General features: G+C 36.9%; 1 pseudogene across 1 annotated transcript; it reads left to right on the top strand.

Moving 5' to 3' along the window:
• The first annotated feature begins 201 nt into the window (after positions 1 to 201).
• On the top strand, positions 202 to 14,581 carry LOC147479937 (uncharacterized; annotated as a pseudogene). The gene is made up of 15 exons (XR_015205416.1): positions 202 to 911; positions 1,201 to 1,267; positions 1,479 to 1,562; positions 1,909 to 2,025; positions 2,494 to 2,980; positions 3,042 to 3,432; positions 4,388 to 4,484; positions 4,586 to 4,645; positions 9,459 to 9,572; positions 11,204 to 11,279; positions 11,392 to 11,497; positions 11,603 to 11,750; positions 11,922 to 12,106; positions 12,808 to 12,908; positions 13,938 to 14,581. The product of XR_015205416.1 is annotated as an uncharacterized LOC147479937 (transcript).
• Positions 14,582 to 19,523: the final 4,942 nt, after the last annotated feature.

The raw sequence follows: 19,523 nt of genomic DNA, 5'->3' as shown, positions 1-19,523 counted from the left end.
CGAAAGTCACACCGTTGCGCGTATATGAAGGTTGTCTTCTTCTTCCGGCTTTTATCTCTCTCACAACGTCACACCGTTGCGCGTATATGAAGGTTGTCTTCTTCTTCCGGCTTTTATCTCTCTCACAACCGTAATCTCTCTCTCTCTCTCTCTCTCACAACCGTAATCTCTCTCTCTCTCTCTTTTGGAGCCCGTCTATCTGTTTTTCTCTTCTATTTCAAAAACCCCAAAAAAACTAACAAATATGGAGAGTTCGGTTATAACCAAACCCTTCTAACTCTTCAACTTTTTTATCTTATCTTATTTTATCTTTATCCTTTTTTTTTCTTTTTAATATTATTATTACTTTTTAAATCCTAATAATAAGGAAAAAAATAAAGAAAATTAACGGGGTGTTATAAAAGGTCTGATTTCCTTCTCTGCTTTTAATGCAAAAAAACTTCCCAAAGAAAACGTTAGAAAGTATGGAGGAACAAGAAGAGAGATTCTAATTTAATGGTTTCCTTCTTTTAAGCTTTATTAAGTAAAAGTTATTACTTCTGCTCATGATGTTCAGAACCAAATGATCACTTCTGGTGGTTAAAAGAGTTTCATATGGTTGTGTGCAGTAAGACACATAAGATATTCAACCATTTTTGGCATTTTCATTACTGGGGGTTGGCTCCTTTTTTCTACCACTCAACTCAGTTAGTGCTCTCTGTCTTTTCTCTGAACTATCAACTATGTAAGGCTGTATTTTTAGCTTTCAACTCTTTTATCATTTTGTAATGGAATTTACGCAAGTTTCAAGCTTCTTTCACAATGGGGTTTGAAGAGACCTTAAGCATTAACTTGCACAAGGGGAACGAGCATGATCATGTTAAGCCATTTAAGTCAATGAGAGTATCTTCACAGCACAGGCGTTCTAAGAGGTATGGTTGTTCCATTGCAAGTTTTTTATTTTTTGTGCCTTTTTTAGTTTAAAGTGATGGTTTATTTAGCTGGAAAAGATTATAGCAATGTTCAAATTGCGATTCAACAACTACTTAATGCAACCCTTTTCCCTCTTTCATTTCTTCTTGTGTGTTAATCAAACACATGAAAAAGATCCTGATACTAGTTTTTGGTAAAACAGAAATCACTTGGGTGTTCTCTACGCACCAAAACCAAATGCATATGCTAATTATGTTGAACTTCATGTTTGTATTTGTGAATTTTCAGCGAAGCCGATCAGCGAGTGCAAGAATTTAATTTGTATAGTTCCCCTGAAACTCCTGGTCTTAAGTCGGTAAGAATTCAATTTTTTCGTAAAATCTTCGGTAATTCCAAATGCTACTATTGATTCTTTGTTTACAAGTGCCCATGAAAACCATAAGATGTTGCCAGTAGCCTGCACTAATGCATTTTACACTAGTTCCATGGTAGCTTTATATATACCATATCCTTAAAACTTTTAGGCATTCCCACAAGTGTTTGATTTGGAATTATTTGGTTACAAGGATATGGGGGACCTGAAGGAATGCAATCAACTGGTGAAAAAGCGATTGCCTAGCACCGAGGTTAGCTCTTTACATGAGCAAAGGGTATGAATGGTCTGAATTTACCAAAGACCTACTAGCTTTATGAAATTAATTTGTGGTTGGATATAGTATCTTATTTCATGTTTAAATGTTTTCATGCATCTCTTTTTCTTTTTTATGATCCTTGCAAATGACAAACAGTTATGGAAAATAGAGAAGGATATAAAACTTATCTTTCCAAACATTTTCTCTTCCTTTGCCAATTTTTTAGTCATTTACTTCTCCAAGTCACCCATTACCACACACAAACATATAAGCTTCATGCTAAAGAACCTGGAGGTCTACGCCTTATGTTTTAGGCCCTTGTTGTTTGCTTGTCGTCCCTCATCCCGATTGTCTTTTAATGCAGATTGTACAGCTTGAAAAAAGATTACAAGACCAATTTGTTGTACGGATGGCTGCTGAAGAGGCCTTAATGCAGAAGTCTTCCTCCCTTTATACGTCAAAGGAAAGTTTAACTCCGAAGGTAGCTCTTTCCTCATTTTATCACCTAAACAGTGTCAGATTTACCTAGTTACTTGTATCCTTGTATTCACTATGTTACTATGATGGTTTCTTTAGATGCATTTTGTCTGTACGTACCTTTTGTAAAATTTTATAATTATAATTTTGTGGAGGTGCCAGCTAGTTTAGTTACCAGAGACCTTGGCTCAAAATCCCCAATACTAGAATACAACTTACCAGCCACAAAACATAAAATGAAGAATACATTTTTTATATATAAAGCAGTTGATGTTGTCATAAGGTCGAACAAGTAGGACATTATTCTGCTTAGTTGCTACCACTACAAAGATCAATTTCATGTCCAACAAACTCTTTTGGGTTATTAGAATATGTTTTCTCCTTCTACTTGATACTTAGCATCTGTTTCTCTGGGTTCTTGTACACTAAATTGGTAGATAGGACTTACTAATAACACTTATTTTGGATTCAGCCTGCCATGGAACTAATCAAAGAGATTGCATTATTGGAATGGGAAGTCGTACAGTTGGAACAACATCTTCTCTCACTGTACCGGAATGTATTTGATCAGCAAATCTCCTCTGTATCTCATCCAACAAAAGACAGAAGAGTAAAGTCACCTCCAGTACCCCAGAAAGGGACACATCGACAAGTAAACAAAGATGACTACACGCCGAAGAAAGATTATTCAGTGATTAATTCTAGTCAACCAATGGTGACTTAAAATTCATGCGCCAATCCCCAGAAGCAAAAGAATGCTGCTGTGGTGAAGGAGGTGCTATTAGATTCTGGGATTCACCACAGTCATTCTGCATTATCTTATCACTCAACTTATAAAACTCGAACTTCTCCACCAGGAGAAAATCTAGCTAAAGACCTATGGTCATGCCACTCCCAACCTTTGTCTTATCAGGAGGTGATTAAATCTTCTTTCTTAATCTCATATCTGTCTATGCGCTGTCTGAGAATTTGTAGGCCTGTCCTGACTTGCTAGTTTGAATTTAAATTTCTTATCGACAGTATGTGCCAAGTGCACTTCAAGTGTCGTTAGTTTGGCTGAACATCTGGGTACCCTCCCTGAGGCACCTAACAGGATATCTGAAGATCTGATTAAGTGCATATCAGCTATATATTGCAGAGTTTGTGACCCCCCTCTGTTGCATCATGGCCTCTCATCTTCTCCTAGTTCATCATTGTCATCAGAGAGTGTGTTTTCCCCACAAGATCACTATAATTCATGGAGCCCTTGTCGGAGAAAGGATTCTTCATTTGATGCATATCTAGAGAACCCTTTCCATATAGAAGGGCTAAAAGAGTTCAGTGGACCTTATAGCACAATGGCAGAGATTCCCAAGATATGTAGAGATAGTCAGAGGCTGGATGCTATTGATGACATGTTACAAAAATATAGGTATCTTTGTCGGATCTTAAGCAATTTTTTTAGTAGTTAACACCTTGTTATTGCTCTGCATGTTACGCAACTTGGAAATCAATTATTCTTTAGATAATCAAGCATTGGGAAACAAGACATGTGGAATCATTTTCTGTACTCAATCAATATGCATGGTAGATGCCTCCAGGCTTTGGCTCAACTTTTTCCTTGAGTGTAGTACTACTGTACTAGTGATGAATAAAATCCGGCATTCACTTTTCACTGAGAGTGTGCAGTTCCCAAGTTCTTAGCTCATCCTGAAGTGATTTATGACATTTGGTACATGTCCTGCATTATAGTGTGTATATTAGTTTATGGCTAATCCAGACACATTCTCAACTCCATCAATATGTTAGATTTTATAATTCGATCATTTACATTTTATATCGGCTATTCCAGACACATTCTCAACTCCATCAATACGTTTGAATACACTGATGATGTTTTTAGTCGGGGGTTGCAAACATGCTCGCTCAGCATGGATGCCGCCGATCCCCTTAATCGAAACCGTATCTTTGTCGGTTACTTCACGCGTATCCATGAACATATCTGTAGCTCTCTCACTTTCTCAGATATTCACTTTAAAATTGATATTATGGAGTCCTTACAGATGCAGTTTGATTGTTAACCATCTTCCTCGCATGTTTCCAAGCCGCTTTGTGTTGGAAAATCATTTTATGGTACTAAATTGATCAGAAAGCGAGAAGTTTTGAATTCAAACACAAATCACACAAACATTCCTTCATCATATCAATAACCTCTTAGGATTTATTGCTCGGTACCATGCGGGGAACGATATTACCCTAAAAGTATCGTTCCCATAAAAGTATACTTGGCAAAACGTACCAAACCACAAAAACGTAAATGATGACAATATTATGTACTTTCATTTGTAATTTTGTTAGGGCGTGACAATGTAGTTATTTTCTTGCAGTCATTTGTTCGGGTTGGAGAAAGTTGATCTTAGAAAATTGAAGCACAAGGAGAAGCTTGCTTTCTGGATAAACATACATAATACGTTGGTGATGCATGTAATCATATTACTCATATTAATCTTGTGTAGGTGACTTTTTTTATCACTTCATTATTAAGTAGTGATCCTTTTTTCTCCTTCTACTTGATTGTTCTACAGGCACTTTTAATTTATGGAGTTCCACAAAATAATGTCAAAAGAATCTCATTAATCCTAAAGGTTAGCTGTGATTTATTGTTTCCTTTCCAAAAAATCCACCATATGAAAATGTAGAGAAAAAAGAGTTTTTTCTCGATTTTACGCTTCGAGCTACCTTCAGAGCCAGAGCGCAACCCGCTCATGGTTCGATGTTTTGGCGCGCCCGCGACTCGAAAGTGGCCTTCGGCCGAGTCCTTTTTGTGGGCTTCGCTTACAAGAATCAATCGATTTTTTGGTTTTGGTATAAAAACAAAATCAGTTTTTTGGAAAACCTAACTTTTTCCAAAACCAAGAAAGAGAGAGATTATAAGAGTGCAATTCTTTGTGAGTTGAGTGTTCATTCTTTGTGAGTGAATTGAGAGACTTGTAATCTGCTACTCGGGACATCCAAGAAAGCTTGGAACTCGCAGTGTGGAAGTAGGCAAATTGCCGAACCACGATATATCTCGTCTTGTAGTTTGTTCTTCCTTTACATTAATTGTTTTACTTTATATGCTTGTTATTTGATATTGAGAAGTGTTGGGATATTGCTTGGAGGGTGTTGAAGTCTTGTCTAGTGTGAAGGATCGATCTTTGTGTATAATTGATCCGTTTGTTGTGGGTAACGTTGTTTCCGCATTTATATATTCATAACAATTGGTATCGGAGCGTAGGTATACGACCTAGGATTTTGAGTTTAGTGCTCAAAATTTGTATAGACAAGGTGTTCGATTAAATTCCGAGGTGAAACTGTTTCTTTTGGGTTATTGTGTGTAACTTGAAAGATGGCTCCCAAGATGTCAAACGCAAGGTTTGAAGTAGAGAAGTTTAATGGGAAGAATAACTTTGGGATTTGGCAAGTCCAAGTAAAGGACATCCTCATCCAACAAGGTTTGCACAAGGCTTTAAAGGGGATTAAATCTAAGGCGGCGAGTATGAGTAATGATGATTGGGAAGAGTTCGATCTTCAAGCTTGCTCATCAATCCGGTTATGTCTTGCTAATGAGGTTATGTATAGTGTGATGGGAGAAAATACCGCTGCCGGTATTTGGCTCAAACTAGAGTCTATGTATATAACCAAGAGCATGACGAAGAAGATGTACCTTAAGAAGCATCTTTATCGGTACATGATGGTCGATGGTTCAACAATGCAAGAGCACGTTAGTGAGTTCCGTCGACGTCTAGCGGATTATTTGAATGTTGGTATGAAGATGGATGATGAGGATCAAGCGGCATGTTTAATATTCTCCTTGCCAGAAAGCTATGAGCATCTAATGACTACATTCATGAACGAGAAAGTCGCCGATCTTGGACGGTTCAAAGTGCACTTTTTCTTATGAGTTGATGAAGAAGACACGTGTAGAGAATAGCATTGATGCAGTCGGGGCTAGTGGCAAGAGGAAATTGTGATGAACGTAATTATTCAAGTAATGAGAATTCTAGGTCCAAGTCAAAGAAGCCTTTAAAATATGTACGATTCTTACAATTGCAATGAAAAGGGACATTATACAAGTAATTGTCCTCACCCGAAGAAAGAGAACAAGAGAGATGGTCGGAAAAGAAAGGTAAGGCAAAAATTGAGGCAAATTATGCTTCAGCTCAAGAGGATGAGTTCATCTCGTGGTGTCCACACAAGACTATATGACCGAAAAGTGGATTCTTGATTTCGGATGTTCCTATCATATGTGTCCGAATAGAAAGTGGTTTACTTCTTATGAGAGCATTGATGGTGGTTCCGTTTTAATGGGTAATGACGTTGCTTGTAAGACGGTAGGAATTGGAACTATACGGGTCAAGATGTATGATGGTGTAGTGAGGACTTTAACCGATGTGAGACATGTTCCTGAGCTAAAGAAAAGTCTTATTTCTCTTGGTACCTTGGATTCCAAAGGCCACAAGTTTGTGGGCGAAGGTGGAGTCCTAAATATTGTTAATGGCTCTTTAGTTGTTATGAAGGGTCAAAAATATGGAACCTTGTATACTCTGATAGGTAGTACGGTGATAGGCGATGTAGCAGTGGGTGTATGTAGTAATGATTCTGAGTGCACTAAGATATGGCATATGCGTTTAGGGCATATGAGTGAAAAGGGTTTGTCTGAGTTGTGCAAGCGAGGGTTCTTGAAGAACTTGAAGAAGGCAAGTATGGGGTTCCGTGAGCATTGCGTCTATGGGAAGCAGTCAGCAGTCAAGTTCAAGTCAAGCAAGCACACGACAACAGCATCCTTGATTATGTGCATCACGGATGTTTGGGGACCCTCCGTGGTGGCTTCAAAGGGAGGTAACCGCTATTATGTCTCATTCATTGATGATCATACTCGCTATGTGTGGGGTATATGATGAAATCGAAAGATGAAGTGTTTGAGACATTTAAGAAGTGGAAGGCAAGGGTTGAGAATCGCATTGATAGGAAAGTAAAGACATTACTGATCGACAATGGTAATGCGAGTATACCTATGGACCTTTCCAAGAGTTAAATGCTTGTAACAGGAATTGCCGGACACTAGACGATCAAGGGCACGCCACGCCAGAATGGAATGGCGAGAGGGATGAATAGAACTTTGCTTGAAAGAGCAAGATGTTTATTGTCTAATGCCGTCCCCAGGCAAAAAGTATTGAGGCGGAATCACGGTGTCCATGGCGTGTTACCCGTATGATAGGTCACCGATTACCGGGCTATAGATTGCGGGACACCTTATGAGGTGTGGTCGGGTAACCCAAATGATTATAGTATTTTTCGCGAAAGTGTTTGGATCGACTTACTACTACCATGTGAGGGGCGGACAAGCTAGATCCTAGAGCTAAGAAGGCGCCATATTCTTAGTTTCGCAAATAGGGTAAAGGGATACTGATTGTGGTGTCTAGAAGACCACAAGTTCCCCGGTCGCCAGATGTTTACCTTTGATGAGACTTCCGTGTTATCTTTGATGGCCCAGGAAGTTCTGGCAAGAATGGTGAATGGGCGATAGAAGTTCAAGCTAATGAGCTTGAGTTGTCCGATCTGTGAGATGACCGGTTAGATCATGATGAGGTACCAAATCATGGAACCACCACGACAAAGAAGGAAGAAGAGCAAGAGCATCCGCAATTTGTAGTGGGCGACCCTAGGCCACGAGACAAAGTTAAAGAAGTGCACAAGTATGGGCACGGTAAGCCGGTGAAACACTATGGTCGTGGATTTAGTGGCATATGCCGAATATCGAAGATGATGAGCGAGATAGCTTCAAGGAAGCTGTTAGAGATGCTTATTACAGAGATTGGTTGGTAGCTATGCAAGCAGAGATGGAATCTCTTGATAAAAATCACTCATGGGACCTAGTTTTATTGCCAAAGGGCAAAAGGACTATCGACAGTAAATGGGTGTTCAGAAAGAAAGAGGTCCTTCCTGAGTCCGACAGTACTGGGTACAAGGCAAGAGTGGTAGCAAAGGGTTTTTCACAGAAGGAAGGAGTTGACTATAATGAGGTATTTTCCCCGGTGGTCAAACATACTTCCATTCGTGTGTTATTAAGTTTAGTTGTACACTTCAACTTGGAGTTAGAGCAACTTGATGTGAAAACTGCTTTCTTGCATGGGGACTTGGAAGAAGAGATCTATATGAGACAACCCGGGGGTTTGTCGTTCTTGAAAAAGATTATGTATGCAAATTGAATCGGTCATTTATGCGGGTTAAAGCAATTGCCCGTAATGGTACAAAGCGCTTTGACACATTCATGATGATGCAACATGAGTACACCGGTAAGTATGACCTAGCGTGTCTACTTTAAAAGGCTTAAGTGGTAATGACTTCATCTATCTCCCCGCTTTATGTGGATGGCATGCTTATTGCTTCCAAAAGCATGGTGGAGATAGACAAGTTGAAATCTCAACTTAGCTCGAGTTTGAGATGAAAGACTTAGGTGGAGCCAAGAAGATATTGGGCATGGAGATTGACAGAGATAGGAAGAAGCGACGGATAGTTGTATCTCAGAAGAAATACATTCAGAAAGTAATTTCTCGATTTGGTATGGAGAATGCAAAGTCGGTTTCTACACCTTTAGTTTGGGCATTTTAGGCTTTTCACTAAGTTCTCTCCTAGTTCGATTGGAGGAACAAAAGCATATGGCAAATGTTCCTTATGCAAGTGTCGTGGGCAGTTTGATGTATGCTATGGTGTGCACACGCCCAGACATTTCACAGGCAGTTAGTGTTGTCAGCAGGTATATGGCAAATCCTGGGAAGCAGCATTGGGAGGCAGTGATAATTAACATGGACATTTAAATTGGACCAGTCTTTTTTGTACCATGAAATATCCTTGATAAAATATTAAAATCAATTATTCAATGCCTTTAATTAAGAAGGACTACTTCGTCATTTCAAAATTTACTACCATCTATATCCTTAAGATTACATAGTAACTTAAGGACGTTTGTGTAAATTCAGGTCCGAAATCAACTACACGCCACTATTCAATTATTCGCGACTTACCCTTTATTAATTGCCAAATAATTACCTTTTATACCGAAATTAAATGGGAGAAACCAACCGTCTCTTTTCTTCTTCTCTCTCCCAAATCTCCCCTAATTTGCTCTCCCTTAAACTGAAAGCCACAAAAAAAAAAAAAAACATACCTGATGTACTACCGATTATTATTAGAAGTCAAGCGAAAAAAAAAAAATCTCGGTTTCAAAAGGTAATATATTTGTCCTCTATTTGATTACTTGATTTCGATATCGATATCGATATTGATTTAAAGCCCTTGCGTATCTCTTTGTCCTCTTGGTTCATGTTTTTTTTTTTCATCTAAGACTGCATTGTTTTATAAATTTTACAGGTAACATAAAACCGTTGGCTCACATTTTTCTAAGAGAATGAACAGTCAGTGTTAAGATAGATCCAGATGAAGCCTTCTTGAAGAATGAACAGTATCCTGTACTCACGATGTTGTCAACAGGTCATGCTTTGCATGTCTTTCTTAATGGACAATTATCAGGTAAGCAAGGTCTGTTTTACCTTCTATGGAAACTAATTACACAAACAAACAGATCATTACTACAGCTTATCTTCTTAATTTTTCATTGCTTTCGGTCTTCTTGGCAGGAACTGTGTATGGGAGTTTAGAAAACCACAAACTGACATTCATTAGTAGTGTGAAACTGATAGCTGGCATTAACAAGATTTCCTTACTTAGTATAGTTGTTTACTGATTATGAACTATATATGTTTGTAGACAATTTATAATGGTGAGAGAAACTCAATAATACTTTAAATGTACTAGCTAGGGCTCTAGCCTTCTCTGAGTATTTGCCTCTAAGGAATTACATCTTGAATTGCGTCTCTTTGTCTATAATTAATATATGCAATGTTTTTTCCGTTTTGCCAGTTCTACGTACAGTTTGTCTTAAATGTCTTAAGATATAGAGTGAAGAGTCAATGAAATAGTTTGTCTTAAGACATACAATTTGTCTTGAAGATTTGTGGTTTTCTTTTTTTGAAGCGTGAAATTGGGTTTTGGGTTTTGCTTGCAACCTGTTGTATCTAAAAATGGTTTTCTCAAAAAAAATTCCTGACTTTTTGTTTTTGGATTCTATTGTGTGATCACTGCGTGAGATTTGAGAATGTGAACTTCATGTGTTTTTGTTGGTTTCTTAGTGTTTCACATTGGAAGTTAACGGTGAGTTTGTGTTGTCCACTAATTTTACCACCTTACCAAATTGTTGTAGACATTGGGGGTGTGTTTAAATTGAGGAATTGGGGGTTTTTATCATTCACAATTGGAGAAGCAAAAAAATAAAAAAATAAAGTCGTTTTTGAGTTTGGACGTGGCTTCAAAGCGTAGTCTCCAGGAACTCAAGGTTAGTTCCTCATAAAGTTCTTCCTACTTTATGCAAACACCGATATTGTTTAGTCCTTTGTAGCATTGTATGCGGTTTGAAGTGTGTTTATTCGAAAAAGTCAGATTGTTTTTCTTACTCTTGAAATACTCGGGGTTCTATCTACCAAACCCTTTCGCTGTTTAAACAAAAAACGAGGCGACGAAAATCTGTTTCTTCGGCATATGTTCTTACAAATTTTATTTGATTGCTTATGTTTTCTTCCTTTAGTTTTGAGTCTGTTAAATCCGCGATTTTCAAAAAGAATTAGAGAAGCATGAGGATTAGAGATATCAAAGCTCATTACAATCCCCAAATTATAGACATGATGATCAACGGCGGCGATGAAGGTTAGTAGAGGTTTCTGAAAATGGCTATTGGTATTTGGGTATTTCATGGGTTTTTTTAAGAAATTTTAAAGCCGTTTTGGGTATTAACTCAAAAAAGTTGCAATTGTTGGAGGGTCTAATCGGTTCATTTCTAGACTTCATGAGTCTATTGTTATGTTACAACTTATATGGTGTTCAACTTCCTACTAAATTGATTATAAATTTTAACTCTTCAAGTTATGGAGTCAGAGGCATAGTTGAGTAATATCCAAACTAACTCTAAACACCCTAATGTTCATATATTAACTGGATAAGGCATGAACTTTGGTACTTCAATTTTTTTTTTTTTTTTTTTTTTTTTCCTATTTCCTATTTCTTTGGTTAGCTCCTGAATCCTGATAATGACTTTGAATTCTTTTCAGGACTGAACTTTGTCGTTTCAGTGGTGCTAAGATATATCCTAGCAGGGGTATCAGATTTGTGTGCGCTGATTCTCAGGTAAGTTATGGTAGTAATTTTTACACAATTTCGTTCGTGTATGGTTGTAGTTTATGTGGCAATCTCATTTTCCAAACCTTTCAAGTAAACTGTTCTTCTTTCATGCCCTCAGGTTTTCCTCTATTTAATTTCAAAATGCAAGAGGTACTTCCACAACCGCGCGCCTCAAGCCTTCAAAGCTTACCTGGACGGCCACGTATAGGAAGCAACATAAGAAGGTGAGTTTATATTTTTCTTCTTGCCCTATCATTGGTGTTATTGGCCATGCATATGTCTTCATGGTTGATTTTAAGTTTTTTGTCTTATTTCGCACGCATGGCAAGACATTGCTGCAGAGGCTGTAAAGATAAGGCGTCGTGCCACAAAGAAGCCATACTCTAGGTCTATTGTTGGTGCTACCTTGGAGGTTATCCAGAAGAAAAGAACTGAAAAGACTGAAGCTCCTGATGCAACCCGTGAAGCCGCTCTCTGGTAAGCTATTTTTCTCCTTTCATTGATGATGGCTAGGAGGAATTTGTCTTTTGCTGTTATGAGCATGTGCACAATGCTGTATTCAACTTCCAAGCCCAACTTCCAAGTTTTTTTTTTTTTTTTAGCATTGTATTAACCATTATTTTATTTTGGGGGACAATGAAATCAAAGAGGGGGTAAAGAAGGCAAAGGATGAAAAAGAAAGCAAAGAAAGCTAAGGTGATGGCCAAGTCACAGAAGACTCAGAGTAAAGTGCCCAAGGGTGGTGCTGCATCAAAGGGTCCCAAACTAGGAGGTGGTGATGGAAAGCCTGCAAGTTCTATCTGAATTGGCAAGGAGCTATTTATCATCGCTTGGTAAAATCTTTATTCACCTTCTCTACTATAGATATATATTGCGATATTATATTACATATATTACAATATTACATATATATGGTTTGTTCAATTTGCCTTTGAATGGAAATTATATGTATTTATTCATCATGGAAGACCAAACCAAAGTGGGAATTCCAGGAGCAGGGGCGTTGGGAGCATTATTGCGTTAGAATCGCTATGGTATATTATTTTTATCTTTAGGAAGACCCTGTTAGAATGAACCTTGGATTTATTTTTGAGGACAAACTACTATTTAAATTCAATGGAAAATGAAATTGTGAGTTGTGGGATGAGATAATCTGTCGTTAAAAGGTTTCCCATTAATGTTGTTGATTACTTTTGGAACTTTTAGCAGGTGTTTCAATTGGAAATTTAAGCTTCTTTGTTGCATAGAAAAAATCATAACGATCAAGGTTGTTATGCTGTTTTTCAGTATATATGACAATACGGAGGATTAAGGTTACAACATCACTACTTTAGCATGATTATAATAGTTACAAAGACTATGGTCTTCATTTCAAATCTGTGCTCTCAAATTTTTTCCTAGCAGAACCTTTAGATTGTTGGGTTAGCTCTTAATTCATGCTAATTGAATATGGTGTGTTCTTGATTTAGCTCATGGTTTCATGTATTCCGTTTTTGGTTCTGATAGTAGCTTGGTTATTATGACGTGTTGACAGGTATGTAGAGGAACCACTTTGTCCCATCATCTTCCTATAGCAGTCACTTTTGTGTTTTTGGGTCGCTCAGCTCATGTCCAAATGGAGAGAGGTCAACTGAGGCAGATTTTTTTTCTCCCATTTACATTGAGATGATCCTTAGGTTAGTTAGGTGAATGTTTACTATATGTATGAGCTTCAAATAGGGCTTCAAATTTTTTTTATTCAAAAGTTTCTTTATTAAAACTGTATGTATTCTTACGTAGATTTAATGCCACGTTCACCGTAATTTTGAATTTATGTAAGGGGGTGGTAACCGATTTTTTTAATGGTATGGTCCAAAGCATGCATGCATTCTTCTATTTCCTTTAAATTCATCACATGTTACTGGCGGCACCATTGATAGATAGGATAGGAGAAAACGTTGCACACCTGAAAAGAAGCATGACCATTAGTTTAATATTGTACCTGATTAACAGATGGGTAGCGAAACATAAATAACATGGTCATTTGTAGAGATTAACCAGAACTCACAATTGTAAGATGGACGAAATGTTATTGCATATATAGGATATCTATGATATATTCACCTTAAACGTGGTAACAACCTCTTTGAGGAGCAAGCATAGTTTTTAGCATAATATGACTATGGATAGTCAAGGTATATGACTTTTTATTTTCACCAAGTAGGACCTATTTCTTTGAACTTCTGGACACTATATTTGTTGGAGGAGATGAATTTTGCTTCTTTAGTAATTTTATCACTCAGGCTTCATTTCGTTGAATCACAAGTTCCCCTTCATATGGACGAGTTCATATATTTTTGGCTAAAAACTGAATGCTTCCAATGGAGTCTGTATCCCCTATTGAATCAGAGCGACCATGTAACAACTGGACGCTTCCAATTGAAACTGTTGGACACTTAACTTTGAATCAATCATTAATGCAAAAAAAAAAAAAAAAAAAAAAAAAAAAAAGAAAAAACGGTATTTCAATTGTTTAGAACTTTCGATTATTTAACTAAACAATATGAAGGGGAATGATAAGAGCCCAAAACTGTAGTTTTAACCCCTTAATAATCATACTTTTAGACCAATTATGTAAGTAATAACTAAGAGTTAATACTGATTATGTGTTTTTATGTATTTCAGGCAGTAAAGTCAATTATGTACAGAATTGTGCCACTTTTGCGAGATAAAGGAGCAAGGGTTGGTTGCTAAGAAGTTCTATGAGTAAAGGCCAAGATTCGAGGAGAAAAAGCCTTTCTAAAACCCGGTCAAAGTTGAAAAGTCAAAGTCAACGCGGGCAGAAATAGCACACAAAGTCAGCAGAACTTTCGAAGGCCGTATCTTTGGACTCAGACCTCGGAATTGGGTCTACCTTATGTCAAAACGATCAGATCGGAAAGAGCTTTCCAATGGTCCAAGCCTTGACCCAATCAGAGGAGCAGAAGTGGACAAAGAGTCTGTTAATGCCAAATCCAGCTGAATAGCCCTTTCCGGATTGAAAGAATTGGGTTTTGGGCCCGATTTTCAGGCCCAAAACTTGGCACCAAGCCCATGCACGAATTTTGGATCTGAAGCATATAAAAACAAAAGCTTAGCTCTTTGTTAATGGTAGATAGTTAGACCTAGATTAGAAATTAGATTAGTTAGCCTCTATTAATTAGTTTTAGAACTTAGTTTTAGAATTTCAATTAGTTAATTAATTAGTTTTTTCATATCTTGTTTTAGATCTAGTTTCATGTTTAATTAATTACTTTAGAACAAAGTAGATTATTAATTTAGTATTTGAATCATTGTTTTATTATTCATTAGATTAATAAAACAGTGTTCTTGATAATCTAGTTTTATTTTCCATTAATTTGTTAGTTTCAATTCTTAGATTCAAAGACTTGTCATTATTAGTTTGTATAAATTCTTGCATGAGTAGTTTCCATATGAGTTTAAATAAGCAAAGTTTCAATCTTTTTATCATGACTTATTTAATTTCATATGGAAATGATAGTTTAATGACTCTAGGCTAAACCTCCATTAGAGGGGTTGAGGAAGCCTTGATGAAAACTTGATTTTGTTAGCTTAGAATTCGTCGTGATAATCTATTCAATTCTAGAAGTAATTAGTTCACCATGAGAATGGGTTTAATGCTTCACATGCTAGTTATTACTTGGTAGAGATTGCCATGAATAGTTAGGGATTAGATTTACCAATTGTTATGCGATAGCATTTCAATTTGGAGTGCGACAGTTCTTTGTTAATAGATTAAGTAGAGTTAAGGCCGAATCAATCCCCCTAATTTCTTATCATAGAGTCAAGTTAGAAATTCCGTAGTTGAGTTATTCGTATCTAGTTAGCATAATTTGCATCGTAGTATAGTCCGTAAACCTCTCATTAGACTTTAGTAGGATTGATAAGCTAGAAAACACACATGCTAAAGAACTAGGAGTGGAACGATTCCGTACTCTATATATTGAATGAATATATATGTGAGAGTAGGAAATAAATTATTGATACCGTAAGAATAAGGTTAGAGAAATCTAATTGAGTTTTTACGGGTTATCAAATGGCGCCGTTGCCATCTTAGTTCCCTTTAGTATTGTTTTCATAGTATAATTAGTCATTCTAAAGTTCCATTAAACCCACCCACCCTTGTTTGATTTATACTGTGGTTGTCCATTTCAGCACTTAAATTTTCCTCGCGAAAATACACGGAGCGCACTTGCGCCCAAACAGAGCGCTACCTGCGCTCAAAACACTGGACATCCATTTCTGTACGGAGCGCACTTGCGCCCAAACAGAGCACCACCTGCGCTCAAAACACTGGACATCTGACAATACACTTAACGCACTGCGCTTCAAACGAGGCGCTACCACCAAAACGCCGAACTTCGAAGTTTACATGGAGCGCTCAAACCAAACCGAAGCCTCTGCTGAATTTGCCCGATTTTCACAGGTTTGTTTCAAACTTTTATTTTTTTCAAGTTTTTCAGTGTGCTAACTTGTTATATACACTGAACACGCGTAAACAAGACGTTATTCGTAAGCGAAGCAAGGAGGCATTCAGGTACTCCTTCTTTCACTCCTCGTTTCTTCTGTTAGAAGAGCTTTAATTCTAGTATAATCAGGTTTGTTTTCTTAAAATGCAATACCACACGCCTATCTAGAAATTTATAGTTAGAGTTTTGGTTGCATATTAATTGCCCTATAATATATTTGTAAAACCAATATGGCATATCAATATATAGACCAACAATCATATGATAATTATGCAAACCTTTCATCATGTTCATGTTGTGGTAGTCCTGACCATTGGGCTTCTCAATGCCCATCATATCAAGAGCAATCATGTAATTATTATGAAAACCCTTCACCATGTTCATGTTGTGGTAGTCCTGACCATTGGGCTTCTCAATGCCCATCATATCAAGAGCAATCATGTAATTATTATGAAAACCCTTCACCATGTTCATGTTGTGGTAGTCTTGACCATTGGGCCTCTCATTGCCCATCGTATCAAGAGTCTGAGCCTACTATAGGATATAATAATAATTATGAGCCTCAATTTTCAAATTCTTATAGTGACCCATACAATCAAGAGTTTTCTAGTCATCCAAACTATTCATGGAGTTCCACCAATAACAATCAACCAGCCATTCAACCTCAACCTAACCCATCACAGTACGATATCAACCAGAGTCACTCAAACGTCAATAACTATGACTATCAAACACCATACCAACCAGACCCACACCACCAAGCTTCCCCTCCACTACCAACATTCGAAGAAATAATGGCCCAAAACAAAATAATACTTCAGGACCTAGACCGGAACCTAAAGATACTAGGCTCACCTACGCCAGACATTTCTACCATGCCAGGGATCGACTCTATTCCCATAACCACGCCATTCGACCTAGTTCAGACCTACCCTGAAGTTCATGAACCATTACCTTCCCAAGACCCTCCCATTAACCATTATATTAACTCCACACCCCACCTGGATGAGGAAATTCTTGAAGACGACTCTTTAGGACTAGTTTCGGATGACCACTCAAACTTGAGCGATGCCTTCGAGGAACTTCCCACTGATCCACCTGACGATGAATATAAGGATGACACTTTAGAAGATATTTATAAAGGTGTGACGAAAGAAGAATTTGATAACTATTGACATTCTCTTAATACGGACCCTCCTGTTGAGCATGTCCAGGCCTTTGAGTTTCCTAACCACACTCGGCTGGATGATTCCTCGACACATTCGATTGAGGCCATTGAGGATACTTATAGTGTATTAGAGGAAGAGGGTGAGGAAATAGAGATTAAAAATTATAATATAAAGCATGTACAAGTTAATGTGCAAGAAACAGAGGAAGTAACTTCTTTAGTGCAATGTGAATCTGAAGAAATAACAATGGAAGAAATAGATGAAATTCTTAACAATAAAGCCACGAACCACAACTTTATAGATTCAGCTAAGCTAGATGAAGATTTCTATGATTTCTTAAGAGCGTGTGAGGATCCACCAATTCATGAACCACCAACTAACCACCATCCACCAGAGTTACAACCTCCTAAAATCCAACCATTTACCACAAATAAGCCATCCATTCACCCACCATTTCAGAAAAACCTCGATTTTGCACTTAAGCCTATTGCCTCAGAGTGAAGAGTGTTTGCCTAGCACACATTCCCATGAGCACACCATGCCGGTAATTGAGAGCCAAGCTTTCACCGAGTGTAGGGAAAAACCTAGTTTGTCTTATTTTTCCTCATCTGAGCTTAATAAAAGACATCAGGATCCACACTTCATTCCTTTCTCACCTAAAGTATCGCTAATTCATCTTTTGGGTCATTCCAACTATTTACAACAGCTACAACATGATGGTTTGCATATATTCTTTGATAGGTTGCATAAGTTTTCTTTCATTCGCTTAGATGTTTGTTTTCAATTATACAACATCATTTTGTTTGGGGGTGTTGTTAGTATCATGTTTTTATGGCTAGACCTCCAACTCTTTCGACTATTTGTTTATAGTTGACCACGCAACATCCATTTTGTGCCACCCCAGTTTCTTACTTGTTTGGGGGTGTGCACCGTCTAGGGGAATCTGACGTAAAATAACCCCACATTAAGTCTCGGGAATCTGACTTTAAAAGACCCACGTTTTAAAACAAATTTTTACAAACCTATTTTCAAAAATTTGTTTGGGGGGGGTGTTTGGTTTTTCCATGCTTGATCACTAAACTTCCTATTCTTATCCCTACCTCGCTCCCTTTAAGAGTAGCTAGATTGCTTCTTGTTTGTTGTTTTGATGTTGTTTTTATTGTTTTTAGTAGATAGGATGTTAAGTCGTTAAATTAAGTAGTATATTTGAAATTCGGTAATTACTTGTTGTTTGAATTCAATTTTAATATAATTTGGTTATTTTCAAATTGTGCGTTGCTATTTATCATTAATCCCACCTTCCCGAATTGTTTGGGGGTGGTATTGTTTAATCTAGCATGATTTGTTATATGATCATCTATTTTAGAAGTTGTTTTGGAGTGAGGGTTGCGGAATAAGGAGATTCAGTTAAAGTGGACGTTGGGCTTAAATAAATTATATACCAAACCAAAACAAATTACATGTGGAAAATTAAATTATACAAAAAATAACATCACAAAATATATAATAGAAAATGAATAAAATAAAATAACAGCAAACCAATAGTGACAAATATTTTAAAATATATATAATACTGCATGAAACTAACGTCAAAAAACAATTAACGGGGAACCGAAAATTGGATGCAAATGCATCATACTAATCTCAAATAATATTTAATGGGAAATCGAAAACTGGATGCAAATGCAAGCATTAAACTAATCTTAAAAAGTAATTAATAGAAAATCGGAATATGAATACAATTGCATTAAACTAACCTCAAAGAATAATTAACCGAAAATCAAAAATTGGATGCAAATACATCAAACTAACATAAAAAATTAATTATCGGGAAATCAGAAACTGTATGCAAATGCATTAAACTAACCCTCAAAGATTAAATTAATGGAAAATCGGAAACTGAATGCAATTGCATTGAACTAACCTCAAAGAAAAATTAATTATAAATTGGAAACATGATGCAAATGCGTGGAACTAATCTAAAAGAATAATTAATGGGAAATCGAAAAGCGGATGCAACTGCACTGAACTAATCTCAAAAAATAAACTGGATGCAAATGCATTGAACTAACATCAAGAAATAATTAACAGGAAATTGGAAACTGGATGCAAATTCATTGTACTAACCTCAAACAATAATTAACAGGAAATTGGAACCTAGATGCAAATGCAACCTTATCAAATAATAAATGAGAAATCAGAAACTGGATTAAAATGCATTAAACTGATATCAGAGAGTAATTAACGGGAAATCGGAAACTGGATACAAATGCATTGAACTGACCTCAAAGAACAATTAACAGGAAATTGGAAATTGAGTTGGATGCAAATGTATTGAACTAACCGCAAAGAATAATTAACGAGAAATTGGAAACTGGATGCAACTGCATTGAACTAACCTCAAAAAATAAATAACGGGAATCGAAAAATACAACTTCATTGAACTATCCTCAAAATATATTTGGATTATATGTTGTGGGAATGTCTCAATAAATATAGTTTTGCATTTAAAATGATATTTATCTTATGTCTTTTCGTATGGTTGGGAACTCCTTACTATTCAAGTAGCTTTA

This window comes from Coptis chinensis, chromosome 8, assembly GCF_015680905.1.
Source record: "Coptis chinensis isolate HL-2020 chromosome 8, ASM1568090v1, whole genome shotgun sequence".
NCBI lineage: Eukaryota > Viridiplantae > Streptophyta > Magnoliopsida > Ranunculales > Ranunculaceae > Coptis > Coptis chinensis.
This window is presented reverse-complemented; position numbering and strand designations above follow the sequence as displayed.